Source organism: Triturus cristatus, chromosome 10 (genome assembly GCF_964204655.1).
Source record: "Triturus cristatus chromosome 10, aTriCri1.1, whole genome shotgun sequence".
Taxonomy (NCBI): domain Eukaryota; kingdom Metazoa; phylum Chordata; class Amphibia; order Caudata; family Salamandridae; genus Triturus; species Triturus cristatus.
Genome location: NC_140593.1, coordinates 1199675749 through 1199698240, shown reverse-complemented (window position 1 = coordinate 1199698240; position 22492 = coordinate 1199675749). Strand labels below are relative to the sequence as shown.

Sequence of the window (22492 nt, the reverse complement as noted above, 5' to 3'; positions counted from 1 at the left end):
GTCCTGCCGTTTTGGCCTCGGAGGTCCTGGTTTCCCTCGGTGCGTCTTTTGGCGGTTCAGGGTCCCTGGTTTCTTCCCCTGTCTCCGTCTCCCCTGCGGTCTTCCCCGTCCCTGTCTCTTCTCCGGTTGAGGTTGTCGGTGTGGAAGTTGAGAGGCAGGGTTGGAGACGGCGCGGTTTCCCGGAGCATTTAGCGGTGGCTCTTCAGCGTTCCCGGAGGCCTTCTACCCTCAAAGCTTATGATCGGCATTGGGGTAATTTTGGTCGTTGGTGTTCGGCGTTGAGCATCTCCCCTTTGTTCTGTTCCTTGCAGGTTGTCCTTCAATTTTTGTGGGAGGGTTTCGAGAAAGGTTTGGCTGTGTTTACTCTGCGTGCCCAGTGGGCCGCTGTTCGGGCTTTTCGTTCCCCGTGGGGGAATCTTTCGGATATTGAGGACTTGGTCTCTCGTCTTCTCCGCAGTTTTACTATTTCTCGGCCTGTGCCTCGTCCTTCTTTTCCCCTGTGGGATTTGCCTTTGGTCCTTCGGGTTTTGATCAATCCTCCTTTTAAGCCTTTGGATGAGGTGGATTTGAAGTTTCTCACTCTCAAGTTGGTTTTTCTGGTGGCTGTCACCTCTGCTCGTCGTCTTGGGGAGTTGGGGGCCTTGATTGCGCGTGCTCCTGTTCTGTCCTTCACGGAGGGTGGGGTTGTGCTCCGCCTTGATTCTTCTTTTGTCCCGAAGGTTTCTTCGCAATTTCACAGGTGCCAGGAGTTGGTGTTGCCTGCCCTGGGTTCTGTTTTGGATTCTCCTGGTGGTCCCCAGTGGTCCTTGTTAGATGTGTGCAGGGCTTTGCGCATTTATCTTGCCCGCACGGCGGTGTTTCGCAAGTCGGACTCCCTTTTTGTCTGCTTTGGGGCGGCTTCGCTTGGGGGTAAGGCTTCTTCTGTGTCGATCGGCCGTTGGCTGAAGCACGTCATTTCCTTGGCCTACTCTCTGTCTGGGTCTCCTCCTCCTTTGGGGGTTCAGGGTCGTTCTACGAGAGGGGAGGCTGCATCTTGGGCAGAGGTTCGGGGTGTTCCTCTCTCTGAGATTTGTAGAGCTGCCACGTGGGCCTCTTCTAATACTTTCATCAGGCATTATCGGCTCCTCAATCTGTTGGGGGATGATGGAGGTTTTGCATTGGGGGTGTTGAGCTCTGTTCGCTCCTGATGTTTTTTTCTTCTTTATTTCCAATAAATCTCTGGGTTTGTTTGCTATCCTGGTGGTTTGTTGTGTTTTCTGGTATGAATGCCGGTGTTTGCTTTGGTATTTCTCACTTGTCCATGACGGTGTCCAGGACGTAGGGACCTGGGGGTAATGTCCTATTACTTACCGGTAATCTTCATTACTCCTGGTCCCGTAGTCCTCGACACCGTCATGACTTCCCTCCCTCCCTCCCTGTCTGCCGGCCTTCATTGGGGCTTGGTATTTCAGGAGGAATGCTGGGACCAGTACTCCTTATGTACTCCCAGTGGGAGGGGGAGGGTAGGTCCAGCATTCCTTCGTTCTTTTTTCTGTCAGTGAGATAGTTTCATCTCTCTTGTCCATGACGGTGTCGAGGACTACGGGACCAGGAGTAATGAAGATTACCGGTAAGTAATAGGACATTATGACGAGGCTCGCAGAGCCGGAAGCAGTGGCAGGGTAAGGGCTCGAGGAGTGGCGGCGTCTCTGCCGGTCACCATTGCAATGTTATAACTTGCCTGCCCTGCCTTTCTTAGCGCAAGGGCGATGTGCGAACCATGTAAGAGTGAGCAATTGTAGCGCCAATCGTTAATATGGGCTGGAGGTGCAGCGGGCGGAGGGCTGTTCTGCGCTCCACAACACCGCCACCGCAGGGAGTGCCCCTTCCTCGCTTTGCTCCTTAGCAGAAATGCCAGAGGTTGGAGTTCGGGCGGCAGGTAGCCTTGAAGTGGAGCGTACGATGCATTGCTGCTTTGTCACCCTCCCCTCCCCCACTTACCCACCGCTGGCAGGGATCAGTGCCGAGGACGCGCGGCTAGGTGCATTCCCACTGCATAGCGGGAGTGGGGCTGGAGTGGGGTCAAAGCGAGGAGAGGTTGTGGCCCGCCGGCGGCGCTGCCGCAGCTAGGAGAGCAGGATCGGAGCGTCGAGGTCGCGTCCTCGCCCTGTGATTCTCGGCAAATCACTTAGTCTTCCCCAGGAGTGTGGAATTTCATAAAATATCTACTTGTCCATGGGGCAGGTTGCTTCATAAATCTACTTATCCTGTAACAAAATCCACTTGTCCCTTTTGTGCCATGTAATGTGGCGACAAATTACGGTAGCAATCTCATTAAGCAAGAGTTCTGATAAAGCCTCTCTAATTATGCCAGGGCTTGTACCATAGTAGGGTTTGAATACTAGCAATTCCCTTATGTTGCTACGTTTCTGCAGGTCTACATACTGGAGCTGAAGGTAGTGGTAAGCAAAAGTTCAAGGGTTGGAATGCCCTTTTGAGTCTGTGCAAACCTACTAATTTGCATGTTTTAAGGGTTTTCCCCAACTCTTTTTTATTCTTTTCCCATACCGAAAAAGGTTGGAAATTTACTCCTGGCAGTGGCAGACGTAAAACTTCTTCAGGGTTGGGAAAAAAGTGGTTGGAGGAAAAGTGAACTTGAAACATTCAGATTTTCACATGAGCAAATCTACACAAGCACATTTGCTCATGCAAAAATGCAGTTCACAAATATTACAGTACTATTTCTTGACCTACTTCAGTAAATTCTTGTGAATTCATTGGGACTGTATATATGGACTCAATCCATGGATATACACCATGGATGCACTTTTAAGATTTTCTTTAATAATTGGGCCTCTAGTTAGGCCTGGGTTTAACCATGACCTTTTGTGTTTAGTAAAATTATCTCTCTCTCTATCTCTCCTTCTCTCGATCTATCAGCTGGCTTCACTGTGAGTGGCAGTATTCTGCTCTATTACAAGCAGCATATTGGCACACAAAGTAGTTTTGTTCAGTGCCTGGAAGTGGTGTGGCAATGTGTGCTTTTTTAGTCCAAAAACAGTTTTTTGCTTTTGCCAATGCTTGTTAGAATGGCGAGGGCCCTGCAGCTCCCACACAGATAAGGTTTTACAAAAAACAATGCCTAAACAAGTCACGCATTGACAAAACCAAAAGCCTGACCACCATTTTCAGACCTACTGGCTTTGCCAATGCTTGTTTATTTTTGTTTCCCACAATCGTATTTTAACTGGTTACACTGATTTTCCATTATGAATATTTTTGAGAAATACAAGCATACATCAACATGTGACTAAATGATGCTGCAAAGATATGGTACCTAAAATCTTACTGTAGTTTAGCTAAATATTTTTTTCCTGCTTGCATTTTTTTGGGAACATTTTATTTTGAAAGCAAATTATCACGGTTGCTTTCAAGCTTCTGCAAATATTTGTATATAATCAGAGAGCATTCTGGGAGCATTATACATAGCCTCATATCACTAAACTTTGAAAACGTGTGCACACGTTTATACTGGAACCACCGTCAGTAGTGCAGGCAGAGCTGACAACATTTACTTTTAGTGCTCACCCTAATAATAAAGGCTTTGCATTCATGAACCATAAATACAAGTTTGAACAGTGTTAACACATGGACACACATATTACCTTAACTTTAGACAATGCTCTTCCTTGATCCGTAATGTGGTATTGTAAACTGGCAGCTAAAGGGTTTGTGCTGTAGGGGGTTGGGCCTACTTGTCCCAAGGACAAAATAGACATTAAAACTTGTTGCCCTTGACCCCAAACAATATGTCCCGGGCGTCGGCCTATAAAAACAAGTTACTAGTACTCCAATAAAATGAACTGGGCGAGTCAGGCCCAACTTATTAATGCCCCACCGACTCTCCAGCTTCAGGCACTATGTGGAAAAGTCCCGGTTAAACCGCAGTCAGTCCCACATGCAACCCTATCAGGCCCCAAGGCCGGTGCATCCGACCCCCGATCATACTGCAGAGTTCCCAGACCGACATAGTCGGGGTAGATCACTTAGCCCCCCGTGCCTGAGTGTGTGGCATGGCCGGCGTGCATGTAAAGCGCTCCGGTGCCTTCGGGTCGAGTTCGCGCTATATAAAAAAAAATTAAAAAGAAAAGAAAGTTGGGAGGGGTGTTTTGCCACGCCTGGCTCCTCTTGCTCCTTGGAAAGTTCATCGGCATCTCTTCGTTTACGGTACACCGAGTGTGGATCAGTCTTCCCACGAGCGGAGTGCTGGGTGGGGCGCCATTGGTGCGGAGGGCGCTGGAGTCGGGGGAACGGATGCGGAGAGTCTCTGGGCTGTGGCCTCGACTTTCGGGCCCCTGGGGGGGGGGGGATTTGCCATGGCCCCCAGGGGGAGCTGCGCACCTTTGCCCATCGGAGCCGTGGTGTATGCGGCTTGCCTTTTAAAATGTGCGCATTCGCGGGCAATCAACAGCGCCTTTGGGAGAGGATGTGATGGAATCCCGGCGAGGGGCAATGCCGCCAGACCTGTGAAAAGGCACCTCTGGCATGCCGGCACTTTCTGCTAGACAGGTATTATATTTAAAAATAACAGCAGAGCGTACCGCGGTCCGGCGGGCCCGGCCGTTAGAATAATTGTTGTCTATGACTTTATTGGCACTCATACCATGTGTAAGATATTTTTAAGAAACCAATAGTGGCGCCACAAGCTAGATACAGGGAGTAGGTACGCATTGGACAGTCACCAGCACCTTTGGGATGGGAAGTGCGGGAACCCGTGCTCTGGGCAAGGCACTGTGGGAAGGCACCATTAGCGCCGGCCTTGATGGTACCATAGGTGCAAATTACTGAAACACGATCCCATTGGCAGGGAACGTATCATTGCGGGGTGGACAATAAGCAGACAAGCGCGTGGATAGACTTTGCCCGAAGGTGTCAGAGTGCTGTACAATATCGTTCTACCTGCAGGTGTCTCTGCAGCAACATGGTATGGTGAAAGTAAACAATTGGGCTGCACTGGGGTCCAGCGGAGAGCAGAACAGAGTGTCTATCTGTACACAGACCGACACATTCAGGGAATGAAAGTACTCGCAACGACGTAGCGCATAACATTTTTTTTTTTTTAAACGAGGCACTGAGCCTACAGATGCTGAAGCAAGTAATTCATCAGCTTTACAGCCAGGGCCTTACCACCCTGAATTCGCCTGATCTCGGAGGTAAGCAGGCCTGGGCCTGGTTAGTACCTGGATGGGAGACCTCCAGGTGCTGGAAGCTTGAGTTTTGGTTTTGATATTAAAGTGAGTTAATATGCGGCGCTGGCATTCAGCGCTGATGGAGGTAGGCAATGAGTTCCTCTGCGTTTAAGTTGTCACGCCTGGGCATGCAAAGTCTACAGGGCACAGCCCCGGCTGTAATCAGGCTGGCGCCTTGGGATGGGGAACTGGGTTTAAATCTCGACATCCTGTGAATCTGGGCAAATCACTTAACTTCCCCGTGCCAAAATGAATGTGTCCTTGTGTAATGTAACTGGTGCCCATGTAAGGCGCTCCAATGCTATATAAAACTGGAAACAAATGAATTGACATCGGTATAAAAGAGCTCAATCATTAATCCAGTACTGTTCTCCTCAAAACTAGTCTGTCCAAATCAGCGTTCAGAGTAAGGCTAATATCACAGGTGTACATGATAAAAAAAAAAATAACAAAAAATAAATAAATAAATAAAATAAATAAATAATTAAATACATTGAGTTGGGTGACAATGGACACCGGTTATCTAGTGCCTGGGTTGGGTGAACAGGCGCTTTACAATTAGGTAGGTCATGTTCCATGCGACCCCATTTGTGCCTACGCGTGATCTCATCCTTCCAAAGTAAGAAATATGTTCAGCCTAGTTGAGTGGTATGTAAACGAGAATGTCCAACAGGGTAGTACTATAAGGTAATGCGCAAAAAAAAAAAAAAAATGGTCTACTGTAAACTAAAAGAAACCCGTGCATTTCCAAACTGTTAACAGATGGAAACAATTTATTGTAATCCACTAGAGAATGGCTAGGACAGCTTTCGGGTAGTGCCGCCCCCCGTGGACAGGGATAAGAGTGCAAAGTGACATGTCCATGATATCAGAGGGACTTGCTGCCGGGACACTTGCTCCAAGGCGCAGGGCGGAAGAGAAAGTGATAATTCACACGGTCTTGCCAAATGCTCACACTGTAGTTTCACTTGGCACTTGGGAAAAGCGGACCTTAATTCCGAAAGCTAATGCTGTCCTGCCCTCGAGCCCCTAGAATACTGAAGCAATCGGGTCAAAGGCCCATGAGGGGTGCCCATCCAGAGGGGCATCAACAAAGTAACAAGCTGTTCATACGCAGAGGCATGCGCCCTAAGCAGCGCAATCCCCGGTTTCCCCCCCCCCCGGAGCGAGATATAAGGGATGTGGAGTGGGTACTCCAGCCAGGCGGATACTAATAGTGTGGAAGGTCAAAGTCAGTCTCCCGGGGACAAGGGCTGAGAACGCCCCCTGGGGAGTCCAGGTTACTAGAGGGACCAGCGCCCGCGACAACTGTGGTATCATGCATATCGTTCAGAGGGCAGGAACAGACCCATCATCGCTACATATAAACGGGCATGTGCCCCGTGCCCCCAGCAGCGCTAACCCGGGTTTTCACCCCCCCCCCCCGGAGCAGGAAATAGTACGGCCTGGCAGATACTAATCAGGGTTACTGGTTGCACGGTGGTTCTCACCGGGGGAGCCTTCCAGGGGCAGTGGCGAAGTAGAGGATGTTATTTAATGAAGGCATGCTGTATCACGCCTCCACAAGAGTTATCTGACTGTCTCTCAATTTTTGATTGCATCTATAACCATGGCGAGAGGAGACAGTACTGTAAGACACCGAAGAAGGACACAGGTGGGCCAGGGCATGAAGGGCAAAGATGGAGCAGAGCGCATCATTGCGTTTGTGGGAAGATTGCCGTCGGAGCTGACCAGATGTAGGGGGAGCCGCAGGAAGACGTAAGCCTCCCTGGCGGCGTGGCGAAAACAACAAGTATATTGGTATTGTATGGGAGCACACCGACAGGGCGGTGTGTAGAAGGAGGGCCACTCACTTTGGGATGCCGCTCGGCAGGGTGAGTGCGCCTGACAAAATCGGGGTAGCAAACGGAGACGGCGCTCGCAGCCCAGCCCCCACCAGAAGGTGGGGCACAAAAGAGACTAACAAGGTAGCGAGTTGGGGCCTAACTCCAGGGAAAAGGCTACCCCCCACACGCAAAGGGGCGTGGTAAACAACAAAGAACAATCTACGAGCTGTCAGGGTGATTTACGACCCTAGGAGTTGCAAATGAGCAAAAAGACAAACCAGTGATTTATGGCCAGCCGATGATTTATGGCTGATGATTTATGATGCTCATGCAGAATGATTTATGACAGCGGAATGATGACAGATTGTGACAGAATGATTTATGACATACCGATGATTTATGACCCATGATTTATGGCTGATGATTTATGATGCTCATGCAAAATGATTTATGACAGCGAAATTATGATGGCTTGTGACAGAATGATTTATGACATACCGAGGATTTATGACCCATGATTTATGGCTGCTGATTTATGGTGATCAGGCAGAGTGATTTATGGCAACAAAGTATGGGCCAATTGCGGCAGAATGATTTATGACGCACAATGATTTATGGCCTATGATTTATGATGTCCAGCTGACAATGCGTGACATCACATTTGTAATAATGTGTGACAATGATATATGACCCCGGCCTCCAAGGGGGTGTCCGGGGGAGTTGTATAAGTGTGACTATGTAATAAGTAATAAAAACTGCGGCCAACAATTACCACCACATAAGACTATTGTTGGCTGTGTTTAGTAATGCAGATGCACAAGTATGGTACGGTTCCTGGAATGGGCGCAGTGCGGCCGTTATGGAAGTAATTGGAAGTCTTACAAAACGGGATGAGTTGTCGTTCCTCACAGTCTTGGCGTTAACAAAGGCTTCCAGCAGAGGGTTAGCCTGGATGATTTGATCTTCCAGCGTTCCCTATTAGAGAACCAAGGTTTCATCATCAATTACGTTGTCTGACATACATATAGTGTGTGGTGTTAAAATGAATTGAACAGAGAAACAAACCTGCATCTTGTTGCCTGTGCCGGCGGCCTCTTTTTTCTTGTCACCACCACCAACAGCAATTGTTGCAAAGTACTGGATGACGCACTTGGTGTTCACAGTCTTTCCTGCACCAGATTCTCCTCTGTAGAGAAATAGGAAATTCAGAACAATTCATTTAAGTGCCTCAGCCACATAAAGCTGGTGATGTAAATTAAGCTCATCAATTTTCTACTAATGATGTATTACTTACGTGATCAGGACAGACTGATTTTCACGATCTGTTCAAGGAATGTCAGAAAAGATTGCGTTAAGCAATGCTATATTTCAGTAGAAATTATAACTGTTAAATCAAGTAAATCATTACCTGTCAACATGAACTGATAGGCGTTATCAGAGATGGAGAAGATGTGAGGTGGGGCTTCCTGGCGCTTCTTGCCTCTGTAAGCAGCCACTACCTCGGGGTTGTACACTGGCAACCACTTGTAGGGGTTCACAGTGGCACAGAAAAGACCAGAGTAAGTCTGAAATTAAAGAAAGGGATTTTTATTAAATGTAAAAATTAATGGCTGGTCAAAGCAAAATAATTTAAGGAATAAATCTATTTTCAACTTTGTCAGTGAATTGTAAGGTTTTTTTTCATAATACACTTTACCAACACCAGCTCCCACTGTGCATGGTCTTTGATAGTGCGCAGCGGGTTTGGCCCACACCCAGGCTCTCCACCTCACCTGCCACCTCTTTCTTTGTTTGCTCCCTCTCTATCTCTCTTAGTCTCACTGAGCCATGCGCTTTCTGTCTGTTTTTTACCGTCTTAAAAATTATGAACCGAATCCAGTTCACAATTTATTCCCAAAATGAAAATCAAATTCACTACTTGAAATTGCGACTTACTCTGTTCGCGTTTTATTCTTGTGGTACTTGAGTTTTTGCACGTCACTGGGTGCCCCTTAGCGCTCCCCTGGGGTGGAACATCTGGGTTCTGCCCATTATTGTGCATTTTTCCCCCCACAGCTCAGAAGTCCTGAATCAAACTTGACTTATATATTCAAGATGGCAACAAAAATTATCTCCAGAGGCCCTCGCCAGCCAATGACATTTGTCAAAAACTCCAAATGTGATTGACAGGAGGCTCAAATGACTGAATCATGACTTAAAAGAGCACAGAATAAAAAAGTGCTAAACTTTCGAGACTGCTCTGCACCATTTCTACAGGATTATATCTCCAAAAATACTAAAGGGAATGATACTACACCAAAGGAAGCACGTTCTGAGTGGGGTTATAGGTTCAGGTGAAGTTTGATGTAAATCTATTAAGCACTATTGACTGTACGTGCAAGCAGAATTTTTCCCCTGCAAGGATCTGCAGGAAAATTGTCATGCCGGGACTCACTAGACTACGCATGCAATGGCCAAATTCGATGCATATATATATGTCAATGGGGTTAAAAGCTATCAGCATCTCAAAAAATGCCTTTTCAAAGGCAGACTGTCCTGAATCATAACTACAAAGTGGTGACTGCCACGCTGTTATGACCACAGGTTTTAATCTACGTAAATCATTTTGGGTGCTTCTCTGCATTGTGGAAATAAGTTATCTTTTGTATTGTGATAGACCCTAAACGTGGCATGCATTTACTGCCCAGATATGTGGATCTTTCCATTTTGGGCTGAGTTTGCTGGTGTGCTTTGGGAGCACAGGTTTAGTCTCTTGAATTGGTGGAACAGGGTGGTGATGCACAAAGGAATTTCTAGCAGTGGCGGCAGATACAAGTAAAAAGTGGTAGGGCGGGTGGAGCACGGGAGGGGACCACAGGGGTGGTGGTTAAACATAAATAAATGAAAGACTTCCCTGATGCTGCCAGCTGCCTTGCATCTCGGTGCTTCTCTGCTCTCCTGCTCCCAGTAGTCCCTGATAAACATCATAGGTTCCTCATCCAATACAGGTGCTGCTCTCATGCTATACTTAGCATGAGAGCAGCATGAGGATTGGTCTGAGCGGACTGGTTTGATGCTTGCTCAGGCACAGGGAGTCTGTGCTGTTTCTCCACCCGGCTGTGGAATACAGCTGGGTTGGAGAACCCTAAGTGCCCATGTCACAAGTGCATTTGCAGCAGTGCGGACCACTCCTCCTCCCAATTTCCCAGTGTCAATCAGGATGGCCCCGCCCCGCCCTTGAATCGGCATACCGAGCATAGCAAGGAAAACTTAAATGATACTAACATGCTTTATTATCATTTTATGATTCCTTAATTCACTGATCAGAAAGCAGTGGGGTTGCGCTCCTTCGCCTTAATGGAGGAGCCGCCGCTGTGTCTGGCCTTCTTAAGCTCCCACTAACCTGCTTGCCCTCTCAGTGCTTTCTTGCCTCCTCCCATGTTTGCTGCATTCTCGTAGGTTTGTTAAACTGTAGCGTTGCACAAGCTATTGTATAGTATCAATCAGTATATAGTTCCCAGATTGTCAATATTTGTATGTTTGTTGCTTAGTGTAAAGGAGTTCACTGAGTTACTCTTTAAGTGTGGACTAGGGACAGCTTTGGCTGGTTCTCCAGTCTGTTATAAACTCAAAGATGAATGCATCATAGTCTTAGTGATACTAACTATAGAAAGTGGCTTTTGGTATGTCTGCTTCAGCCATTTGTCATTCTCACTTTGCTTCATTCCAAAAGACAGTATGTTTAGAGTTAGGGACTGGTCCTCAACCCTTCATCTACTAGGCAATGTCAGTCACATTTAGTATGAGTGCAACGAATAGCCATTCTGTGATTGGCTTGTGAGACAGTGTGAGTTAAGGTATAATGTCTGTTTATAGTTTTCTGGACATAGGCAGGGGTAGGTATCAATAGGGGAAGAATTACCTTCTCTGAAGACATCTCGTCTCCCCCTCCCAAGCTCTAACACACCCAGACAAAGAATAGGGCATTTCACGACATGGCCACACCGCTGGACCAGCCTTCCTGAAGCTGTGGGATAGTGTTGATGAATAAATATCACAAACTACAGGTGCAGAATTTCCAGCACCTACTAGGACATATAATGCATTCCAAGTCCTTCATTTATCTCTGTGACGCGTTGCACAAGTTAAAGACTTGTGAGTGCAGCCGCTTTACTGATGGCGGCCCTGTTAAAGTCAGGCACCAATGAAAAGCTATTATTAGGCCAATCTCTTCCTCCCAGCCCATGCCCAGGTCTGCTCTGCCATGCATTGTTAAAACAGTACATAGATAAATACTTGATAGTATAGCTGCACGAGTGCTGTTAGGTATACATGTGTGCCTTTATGTGTGTAGTTATAACTGTATTTGTGCCTATATGAATGCAGAATTTATTGGGATTTGTGGATACCTGCATGTCTTTGGTATGCATCTGCACTTCAACTTGATGTGCATGAGTGTGTGTGTGTGTGTATATGTGTTTGTGTGTGCATGTGTATGTGTTTGTGAGTGTGCATGCGTGACTGTGTGTACTCGTACCTGTGTGGGTTTGTGCATGAGTGCATGCACGGATTACTGCATAGTATAACTTTGTGTGTATGCATTAGACAAGTGCCAGGTCTGTTGAGATTATCAATGCTTATTTTTGCCATCTGCTGCCCTTTTATCTTTACCAGAACCATTGTTTTGCACAGGCTCCTGCTTGGGGCAGGCATCATGCCTACTGGGGAATCAGTGGTTGGGATTGGTCACAGAGGTCCACTCTCTGTATTTAGCCTCTGCTTGGGGCAGGCATCATGCCTACTGGGGACTCAGTGGTTGGTGGTTGAGATTGGTTGCAGAGGTCCACTCTCTGTATTTAGTCTCTGCTTGGGGCAGGCATCATACCTACTGGGGACTCAGTGGTTGGGATTGGTGGCAGAGGTCCACTCTCTGTATTTAGTCTTTGCTTGGGGCAGGCATCATGCCTACTGGGGACTCAGTGGTTGGGATTGGTCGCAGAGGTCCACTCTCTGTATTTAGCTTCTGCTTGGGGCAGGCATCATACGTACTGGGGACTCAGTGGTTGGTGGTTGGGATTGGTTGCAGAGGTCCACTCTCTGTATTTAGTCTCTGCTTGGGGCAGGCATCATACCTACTGGGACTCAGCGGTTGGTGGTTGGGATTGGTGGCAGAGGTCCACTGTCTGTATTTAGCCTCAGCCTGGGGCAGGCATCATGCCTACTGGGGACTCAGTGGTTGGGATTGGTCGCAGAGGTCCACTCTCTGTATTTAGCCTCTGCTTGGGGCAGACATCATGCCTACTGGAGACTCAGTGGTTGGGATTGATTGCAGAGGTCCACTCTCTGTATTTAGCCTCTGCTTGGGGCAGGCATCATACCTACTGGGGACTCAGTGGTTGGTGGTTGGGATTGGTGGCAGAGGTCCACTCTCTGTATTTAGCCTTTGTTTGGGGCAGGCATCATGCCTACTGGGGACTCAGTGGTTGGGATTGGTTGTAGAGGTCCACTCTCTGTATTTAGCCTCTACTTGGGGCAGGCATCATGCCTACTGGGGACTTAGTGGTTGGGATTGGTGGCAGAGGTCCACTCTCTGTATTTAGCCTCTGCTTGGGGCAGGCATCATGCCTACTGGGGAATCAGTGGTTGGGATTGGTCACAGAGGTCCACTCTCTGTATTTAGCCTCTGCTTGGGGCAGGCATCATGCCTACTGGGGACTCAGTGGTTGGGATTGGTCGCAGAGGTCCACACTCTGTATTTAGCCTCTGCTTGGGGCAGGCATCATGCCTACTGGGGACTCAGTGGTTGGGATTGGTCGCAGAGGTCCACTCTCTGTATTTAGCCGCTGCTTGGGGCAAGCATCATGCCTACTGGGGACTCAGTGGTTGGGATTGGTCGCAGAAGTCCACTCTCTGTATTTAGCTTCTGCTTGGGGCAGGCATCATGCCTACTGGGGACTCAGTGGTTAGTGTTTGGGATTGGTCGCAGAGGTCCACTCTCTGTATTTAGCCTCTGCTTGGGGCAGGCATCATACGTACTGGGGACTCAGTGGTTGGTGGTTGGGATTGGTCGCAGAGGTCCACTCTCTGTATTTAGCCTCTACTTGGGGCAGGCATCATGCCTACTGGGGACTTAGTGGTTGGGATTGGTGGCAGAGGTCCACTCTCTGTATTTAGCCTCTGCTTGGGGCAGGCATCATGCCTACTGGGGACTCAGTGGTTGGGATTGGTCGCAGAGGTCCACACTCTGTATTTAGCTTCTGCATGGGGCAGGCATCATGCCTACTGGGGACTCAGTGGTTGGGATTTGTCGCAGAGGTCCACTCTCTGTATTTAGCCTCTGCTTGGGGCAGGCATCATGCCTACTGGGGACTCAGTGGTTGGGATTGGTCACAGAGGTCCACTCTCTGTATTTAGCCTCTGCTTGGGGCAAGCATCATGCCTACTGGGGACTCAGTGGTTGGGATTGGTCGCAGAGGTCCACTCTCTGTATTTAGCCTCTGCTTGGTAAATGCATCATGCCTACTGGGACTCAGTGGTTGGGATTGGTCGCAGAGGTCCACTCTCTGTATTTAGCCTCTGCTTGAGAAAGGCATCATGCCTACTGGGGACTCAGTGGTTGGGATTGGTCGCAGAGGTCCACACTCTGTATTTAGCTTCTGCGTGGGGCAGGCATCATGCCTACTGGGGACTCAGTGGTTGGGATTGGTCGCAGAGGTCCACTCTCTGTATTTAGCCTCTGCTTGGGGCAGGCATCATGCCTACTGGGGACTCAGTGGTTGGGATTGGTCGCAGAGGTCCACTCTCTGTATTTAGCCTCTGCGTGGGGCAGGCATCATGCCTACTGGGGACTCAGTGGTTGGGATTGGTCGCAGAGGTCCACTCTCTGTATTTAGCCTCTGCTTGGGGCAGGCATCATGCCTACTGGGGACTCAGTGGTTGAGATTTGTCGCAGAGGTCCACTCTCTGTATTTAGCGTCTGCTTCTGGTACTAATGGTGGGTCTCTTCCCTCCAGTAAAGCCATGTACATAAGTAAGAGTGTGATATTCTCTGCTTGGCTTCATGGAATGTATGGGACATACTCTTACATAAAGCTTCGTTTGCCTATATGTCTTCTGTAAATACTAACAACGTTCACTGCAATTTGAAGCTATTGTGTGTGTTGCTACTTTTCAGTAGGCTAATTTATGTAAACTGTTTTATGGGTGTAAACCCCCTCTAGGTAAACACAACCTTAACCTGTGACGAGCAAATGGCTGCTTCATTTAGTTTGTGGAGCTAAATGGACTGAATTAAGAGGGGCCCCTCGGCACTCCTCAAGTCAGTGTGATAAGTCTCAAAGGTGTACAAAGGTTTGTTTTTCGGGCAGCAAAGCACAGGCTGCGCTCATTGGCTGGACATTCTTTGGGGGTGTCTGGGATATGTTTAGTGACCTTTCAAACTTCCCCATTCGTACTCACGTAGATCATCCAGGCTGCGTAGCGCTCGGCGAGGTTAAACAGCACGGAGGCTTCATTCAGATGGGTCATTATGACCATGTCTTCAATCTTGTCGTACTTGGGAGGATTCTGGGGGTAGACTTGAGTGTCTTTGACTGTTACAGTCTAGAAAGGAAGAACGACAGGCACAGATAGAGTTGGAGTTGAGCAGAGATGTCTGGCTGCATTCTGATGCTAGGCTTGTTTACGCCATTCTTGGTATAAGATTATTTTTACCCTTCCATCGTCGGTCTTCACGGTGACTTTGCCACCCTCACGGGCCGTGATGGTTCCTTTGACGAAGAGCTCTTTTTCGTCATCTACGAAGCAGGTGTTCTTGGCATCAAATGGCCTGTTTTGGGCTTCCAACCTTTCCTTTTCAGACTTACGCAAGTACTGCGCAGCCGCCCCAAACACCGCCATTTCCGAGTCCGACGACATGACTGCCGACAGTCACTAGGGTTAAAAAAACAAGTCAGTTATAAAGAATACATGTTACTCCTGGAAAACATACCTCTGCGTATCTTTAAATGTGGTGAGTGGGAAATACGAATGGCCTTTCAGCCGTTGCTAATTATGTATATTGGATGGAGCTCGAAATATCACCCATAACCACACCAGTTCAGTCGGGCAGCTCAGTGCAGACTTGCACTTCTGGGTCGGTGGTTGACTCTGATCAGGTAAAGATAAACGCTTGTCGTCATTTCCAGTCTGTTCAGAGGCCTGCGTGGGATGAGCTCATGGTCTCTGTCCACTCTCTGTGGATAGGAGTCCAAGTCACCAAAGCCACCCCACAATTCCCTCGGATTGGAGCCCTATGGTAGTCGGTGCAGAGAGGCCAGCATTTATGTAGCTGGAGCCTGACTGGGGCTCTGCAGAGCAATCATCCCCTTTGCTGTGCTGCATCATGCGTGAAGCCTGCTGTGCTTGAAAGACCTGATGCGTTTCCAGCGCTCTCCAGCCTGCGCCTTGCAGCACACTGCCAGCTCACACTGTCGCAGAAAGGGTTCAGTCCTCACTGTGTGTTGACTCAGTGGCGGCTGGTGAACTTTGGGAAAGGTTGGCCTTATTGTCACTAGCCAGCACACTAAGCAAACTAATCTTCCAAGGAAAACAGACTGAAATGTGCATTAGGTGCAAGAATCTTTACATAAATGGACGAAAAACTATAGATTGTAGAGGGAGTTTAATTCATTTGGATGTGCTCTCTCAAAGAAACTCCTGTAATATTGCGAAACATAAATACCCTCTTCGGCCATTTCAGCCACACATATCTAACTCATTTCCTTCTCTCACCCCGCTCCTACCAGGTGGATTATCATACATTCTATACATTGAAAGGGGCTCAATGAAAAAATGACACAGGTGTCAGAATCTCAGCTTTAGAAAGCAGACCTATCCCTCAGTTGAATGTTGCACATTAAACATATGTTCACGTCATTCCTTCACTTATGCATGCATTTTGTAGGGTGATGTACTGTCCCTGGTGATTGACTGTTCAGTAGTGTCCTACAACAAGTTGGTGTGTGCCATATCTTTTATGGTAAGTGCCTCTAGGCAGAGAAGGGCTGCTCGCGACCCCAAAAACACCATGTGATTTTGTAGACTATACATAAAATGCACCTGTCTACAATTTCCATCCCCTTTATTGATAAATTTCACAGTATCAAGTCAAATGCAGCTTTGTAGAATTGCACATTGAAGCTGGGTTTATGCCCCAGGAGGTGCCCGGTTCCCCCATGGACTACAGAGGGTGATGCCCACCATGCTGAGGAGTTCCATGAAGGGCTTGGCTGGGTGTCCTTGGCAGGCCCTCCCAGAAGGTGTTCATCATCTGGGACCAGATGGTCCTAGAGGCTGGGTTTATGCCCCAGGAGGTGCCCGGTTCCCCCATGTACTACAGAGGGTGATGCCCACCGTGCTGAGGAGTTCCATGAAGGGTTTGGCTGGGTGTCCTTGGCAGCCCCTCCCAGAAGGTGTTCATCATCTGGGACCAGATGGTCCTAGAGGCTGGGTTTTATGCCCCAGGAGGTGCCCGGTTTCCCCATAGACTACAGAGGGTGATGCCCACCGTGCTGAGGAGTTCCATGAAGGGCTTGGCTGGTTGTCCTTGGCAGCCCCACCCAGAAGGTGTTCATCATCTGGGACCAGATGGTCCTAGAAGATCACGCATTATGGAATGGGAGATATTGCATTTTGATCTCCCAGGTGATGAAGCAGGGCCGAGCGTGCTGTTGTTGGCAGTCACTCGCCCTGCCTGAGGTCCAGGCTGGAGTACTGAGTGCCTGGGGAAATGATCTCTCACTACAGGCGAGTGTCAGTGCAGCCTCCACCTGGATGGGGCTGAATCCCCAGTGCAGTGTTCCAATTCTGTGTTTCACTGCTCGGGTGGGGGGGCTGTCTAAAAGGTGCAGAAAAGGCTCTCTTAACTGTGCATCTGTTCGAAGGAAGAGTTTCTTTAAGCGCATTCTGTTAAATATGGGACAGCGGCACCAAGCAATGACTGACCACCGCCTAAGAGTTACACCAATCTGCCTCACAATGTAGGGAATCTCAACTGAGGCCATTAAAGGCTCAAAGTTATGGCCCCATGAAAGTCAGTCAGGTTCCATAAATACATAGTTAACGACCCACAAGCAGCTATTTAACTAGCAGTGGCATCTAAGCGCTGTAATAAAACCCTCTTCATAAAGTGAGAGTCGACTTCAGTCCCCTGGAGGGCTGACTGGCGATCCAGCCTCAGAGACCCAACTGGGAAGCAAATGACAATTTGTCTCACACTGAACAGGTGCCAGGAAGGGGGTAACCCCAGGCCAGACTGCTGGAAGGTGCACTACAGTAGCTTGTTAGATGGGACTATGTGCCCCTCCCTGGTTTGACCGTGTTAGTTTTACTTCATCTAAAGCTCTTGAGAAATGTGCCATTCCAGTGGGAGGAAACAAGGAATAACCCTTACTTTCATACGGAAGTTTTTTTCCAATTAAAATAAACACGGATTTTGTGATTCGTGCCATACAGAGACTTGTTGAATTTTTGAAATTCAGCGCCGAGACACCCCAGGGTATTTGTGCGCTATATAAATTGCATAAATAAGGTGCTCCAGGTCGGTCTCAGAATTTGGCCTCTTAATATGAGTTATTTGCGTTTCCTGGATATGATTTGGTACATGCACAGCAGTCTAAAGCCATCCTTACTCTAATGTAATGGTAGAGTATATTCTACACTTTGCAGCTCTTCCACCAGTTCAGAAAGCGAAGAAAAGGTTTCCACGGATCTCAGAGCTAGTCGTGGGGGTGTTCTATTTTGTCCAAGAGTGCATTATAAGGGTGACATGTGCTGCCCAGTTTTTCTGAATTAAACTTCTTTGCAACCCCCATTTACCTTCTGCTATTAAAGTCTGAACGACAGAGGTTTGGAAATAGTGGAGTTTTGTGGGAGTGACTACATCCCAGACTCACGGGAATGGCCTCTTGGCCAGAAGCGCAGCAAGCCTGGGGCCCGATTCACAAAGGAAAAATAAGACGAAAGTCTAACTTTACGACTTTCGGTATTCACAAAGGGCATTTACTATTCGTAAATGCCCTTTGCATGTACTACTGGTAAATGCCCTTTCTGAATACCAAAAGTCGTAAAGTTAGAACTTGGACTTTACTGTGCCTTTGACATTGTGGGTGCTTCCTTCAAATGAACGACGGCGAAGCTACAAAGATCTTTTCTTGGTGGGAACATTGCTAAGTTATCTGTTGCGCCTCCTCTCACCAGAACCTTGCCGGTCCCAGGCAGTGCCTGTGGATGGGAGGCCTCACCTGAGTCTGGAGCCCGTGTCGGTGTTCCCCTGTTTATTTAGGGTGCAGCATCGGGGGGGGGGGGGGGGGGAGTGCAACCTCCTGGGGGGAGTGCACCCGCACACTGGCTCTAGGGAGGCTTCTCTGCCCACCACCTCGCTCACTTGTAGGAGTTCTCGTTGGACTCGGACTAATCCAGCTCAGCACTGAGTACCCGTGCAAGGACCACAGGGGTGTGCAACCAAAGGTGCAGAAGCCGGCGATGACACCCTGTTGATTCTTGCTTTCATGTCCTCCTCAGTGGACTCGAGTCTTACCTCCCAATGCCTTTAGCTTCAGAAACCAAAACCTTCACGGAGCCCCTGTAAGAAAGCACAGCACATAAGTCATTCAGATCAAACATCACATCACAGTTTGCTTGTTTGCAACTTGAGCTACGTGCATGCTTTTCCACTTTAAGTTAGGAATGCTTCATTTTTGTCACAATGCTTAGTTTTGTCAGGACTCGGTGTGAGGGGGAAAGGGTGCCTGAGGGTATGAAGGGAGCCTTAACTGTGGGAGTTCTTGAGAGGTTCCTTTCCTGCACATCCTCAAACGAGCTGTAAAACGACTTAAATCTACGCCCAGAGCTGCTGCACTTACCGGAAAGTCTGAAGCTGCAGCAGTGGGACGCCATCCCTTCTTATATACAGGCCCATCTGCTGATTCAGCACGGGTGACCTTCTACTGGTGGAAATCAGAAACCGAATGCGACAAAATCTACACTTAAACCTATAAATAACTGCGGCAATTAAACATGATCGTGGATGCCAAGTGGCGGCGGCTATAACATAGATAGAACATTAGTGATGCCGGAGCTATGTGTGCACGTATGGGGCTCCGGCGCCTGCCTATGCCAGGAATCTGAGGCGGCTACAGCATCCCTCTTAATGCAGCCTACCACTGATGGAGGAGGCGGCCACCCAGGGTGGCTGCAACAAATCCATCCAGGCAATATTAAATGGCCTCTTTTATAAGGTGTTGATTTCTTCCTGTCGAAAGCCAAACTCCTTAACCGGAAGCACGGCTTCCTCTTTGAATCTTCGGTCAGGATGAATGTGGGGCAGCTGGAAAGCCTTTCTCTAGGACCCCTGGTATGTTCTCATCCCAGCCTTCCCTATCATAATCAATCAATAAGGGATCTGTGAAGCGCACTTCGCACCCGTGGGGGTCTCAAGGCGCTGGGGTATCACCTCTACTCGATCGTCCCAACAAGCCTTTCATCAGTTCCTTTTCCCCCTGATTGGGATCACCACTTATAGGTTTAAACTCACCTGCTGCAGAGTTCATTGTGTGTTCATAAGTTTTCAGGTAACAGTGATCATGTCGAGATACCTCTGGTGATTGATGTTCCTACAAGAGAGAGGCCGGGAGTTTTGTTTTGTGACAATTTTATCTCACCATAAAGTAGCGCGACGGTAAATATGCCTGCTGCAAAGAACATGTACCATGCAGATCCGAAAACTTTTTTTTATGTGGATAGCTCAGTGATTCATGGCTTTTGTCATGGAGATCCTATTTTTACTTTCAGTTCAAATGTTACAATCCTAATATAGCACGCTAACCTATAAACTGCCATTAAAGAGCTGCTGATAGTACAGCTTAGAACTTTGGGCCTTATTTATGAGGCCTTACGCCGGCGTTGCATCACTTTTTTATGACACTGTGGTGGCATAAACAATGCGCCACACTGCGCCATATTTACAAAGTGACACATCGAGGCAGAGGCATCACTTTGTAAACCCCTGCGCTACTTTATACTAGCATCATGTATAATGTATGCAGCGTGGGCGTTCCCCCATAAAAAGGGCTCATAGAAGTGGTGCAGTGAAATCTATGAGATTTCACTGCACCACTTCTACGAGATCACAGTGTCAAATCCTTACGCCTGCGTCACAGGTCTGCAGGACTGCTTCAGGAGCCCCTAGTCGTCTTCACTGCAGTTGAGGTCCTCGGGACAATCAGGGAAGTAGCACAAGTAGAAAAAGAAGTCTAGACGGACTTCGACTTCACCTCGTCCGTTGAGAACTGACAAGTTGAGTGAGGAACATCGAAGTTCGAGGCATGGTTTTTCGGAGCTGTTGCCTGGTCCAACTCTGCGCCTCCCCCCATTTCCGGGATCCAGAGCGACCCCAGCTTAAATAGAAGAGTTTCTACGAGGCCATGCACCAAGTATATGAGTGGGTTAACCCCTCTGGTGCGCCTTCGTGCCCCGCGGGGTCGTAAGACACCCCACCATGTTCCACATAGATCAGGGGTCTTCAAAGTGTGGGGCGCGACCCCCAGGGGGGGCGTGAAGTGATGGAAAGGGGGTCGCGCATTCCCGGTCACACTTCTGCCCAGGCCGATCGGACAACAAAGGATTCAGCCCCCCTCCTCACCCGTAGTGTGTCTCAGCTCGAGCTGCTGTGGGCTCTGGGCTGTGTCTGCAGTCTTATCTCCAGCACAGCCCAGCACGCCTGAGTTTTTCACAGGTCGTTAAAGACCATTTGCATGTTTACATACCTTTTGTAAACTGGTTACTGAGGCTGTCCCCGCAGTAATGTGAAGCGCAGGTTAGCACAACGGTCTGGTCGCATTTACACATGGGAGGAAGCAGTGCATTCATCAGATTCCGTATGTGCATTTTAAGATTATTATTATTTTGGTCTGCATTAGGTGCAACTCGCTCCATTTAGCTGGATGATGTCACATTCAAATCTGCCATAAGTCAAATAGGACTGAGCAGGACTGGAGTAAGGCGCGACAGGTAACCACTACCAGAGTGCTTTCTGGGTCGGTGGAGCGGTCAATACTCCATGCCGTGAATATTACACTCTGCGATCTGACGTTTTCAGTTTACTCAGTTAAAGCACGCATCTCCATCATTACAGGGCTCTTGGTAGCTGCGGGAATGATGGTGATTTTTATTGCATATAACAATAAATGTTTTCCCGTACTCACCCGAGGGGCTGACTGAAGCCTTGCTGTCCAAAATCAACACTGCCAGATCAAGGATGCCACCAAAAGGGGGACGCGTTGGGAGAAGAGGTGGCAGTGAAAGATAGGAAAGCCCCGTTTTCACTGTCCACACAGGGCGTTGCACTTAGTGTGTGTGTGACAAACTGAATGGGCAGGTCGATGCCCACGGCTTGCTAGGTGTATCACTGCAACACCCACTGCTGTACATCTCCTTCATCACGCGAGGGTCCTTGATTTCTAGGGAAACGGGTTCAAAGGAAAACACTTGTAGGCTCTCATCTGTGGAAACATTTTATTTTTCTTGCTGTTATGCTATGGCTCATCTGAGCGGTTAGTGGTAAGCAAGCTGACTTTGATTTGGCACCGGCGCCCCAGTGCTCGGCCCAGTGGCGTAACGAAACTTGAGGGGGCCCCCCTGCAAAGCACAATGAGGCCCCCCCCCCGCCAGCGGCCCGGCCCACCACCTACCACTTTGCCCCACCAACAAAAATAAGCAGTCACCTAAAGCTGTATTTTCAGGACTTATCTGTGCCTACCTCTAACAGCAAATATAAATAGAATGCACTTTAATTGTCTTCTGGGGCTGCCTGAATGATGAGATCCATGACTGATAATTAAAGGGAACAAAGACAGAAAAGTCACATTACAAATGATTACATACTTTTTTATTTATAACCCTATTTAGTGCCAAGACGAGGTCTTTCCAGGCTCTTTAAACGGATGTATGACGTTACAACGCACACTTTTACAACGCATGCACTTACAACGCATTTTTTACAACGCATAATCCATTACAATGCATGACATTACAACGCATGACACTACAACGCATTTTTAAAAACTACCTTTACAACGCATTTCCATTACAACGCATAATACCTTTACAACGCATACCATTACAACGCATAATATTAAATTGCATTTAAGGTAAGTATTAGATAGTATAGGGGTAAAAGTTACTTTTCAAACTCCAGGGGGTGCAACAGTAGGGTAAGTGTTGGACAGTATAGGGGTAAAAATTACTATTCTAACTCCAGGGGGTGCAACAGTGGGGTAAGTGTTGGATAGTATAGGGGTAAAAATTACTATTCTAACTCCAGGGGGTGCATCAGTAGGGTAAGTGTTGGATAGTATAGGGGTAAAAATTATTATTCTAACTCCAGGGGGTGCAACAGTAGGGTAAGTGTTGGATAGTATA

The 22492-nt window shown here is 48.1% G+C and overlaps 1 protein-coding gene and 1 pseudogene across 2 annotated transcripts in view; both read right to left on the bottom strand.

Moving 5' to 3' along the window:
* The window catches only part of LOC146797043 (uncharacterized), a 233229-nt pseudogene extending 214478 nt beyond the window's left edge, over positions 1-18751 (bottom strand). Inside the window, exons 1-7 of the transcript XR_014969675.1 lie at positions 18612-18751; positions 14747-14965; positions 14492-14635; positions 8463-8619; positions 8349-8376; positions 8120-8240; positions 7937-8029 (exon numbers count right to left, since the gene is read on the bottom strand). The product of XR_014969675.1 is annotated as an uncharacterized LOC146797043 (transcript). The remainder of the gene's footprint in view (positions 1-7936; positions 8030-8119; positions 8241-8348; positions 8377-8462; positions 8620-14491; positions 14636-14746; positions 14966-18611) is intronic.
* LOC146797042 (myosin-4-like) overlaps positions 1-22492 on the bottom strand; it is a 242141-nt gene that overhangs the window by 96151 nt on the left and 123498 nt on the right. The gene's annotated exons all lie outside the window — the stretch shown is intronic.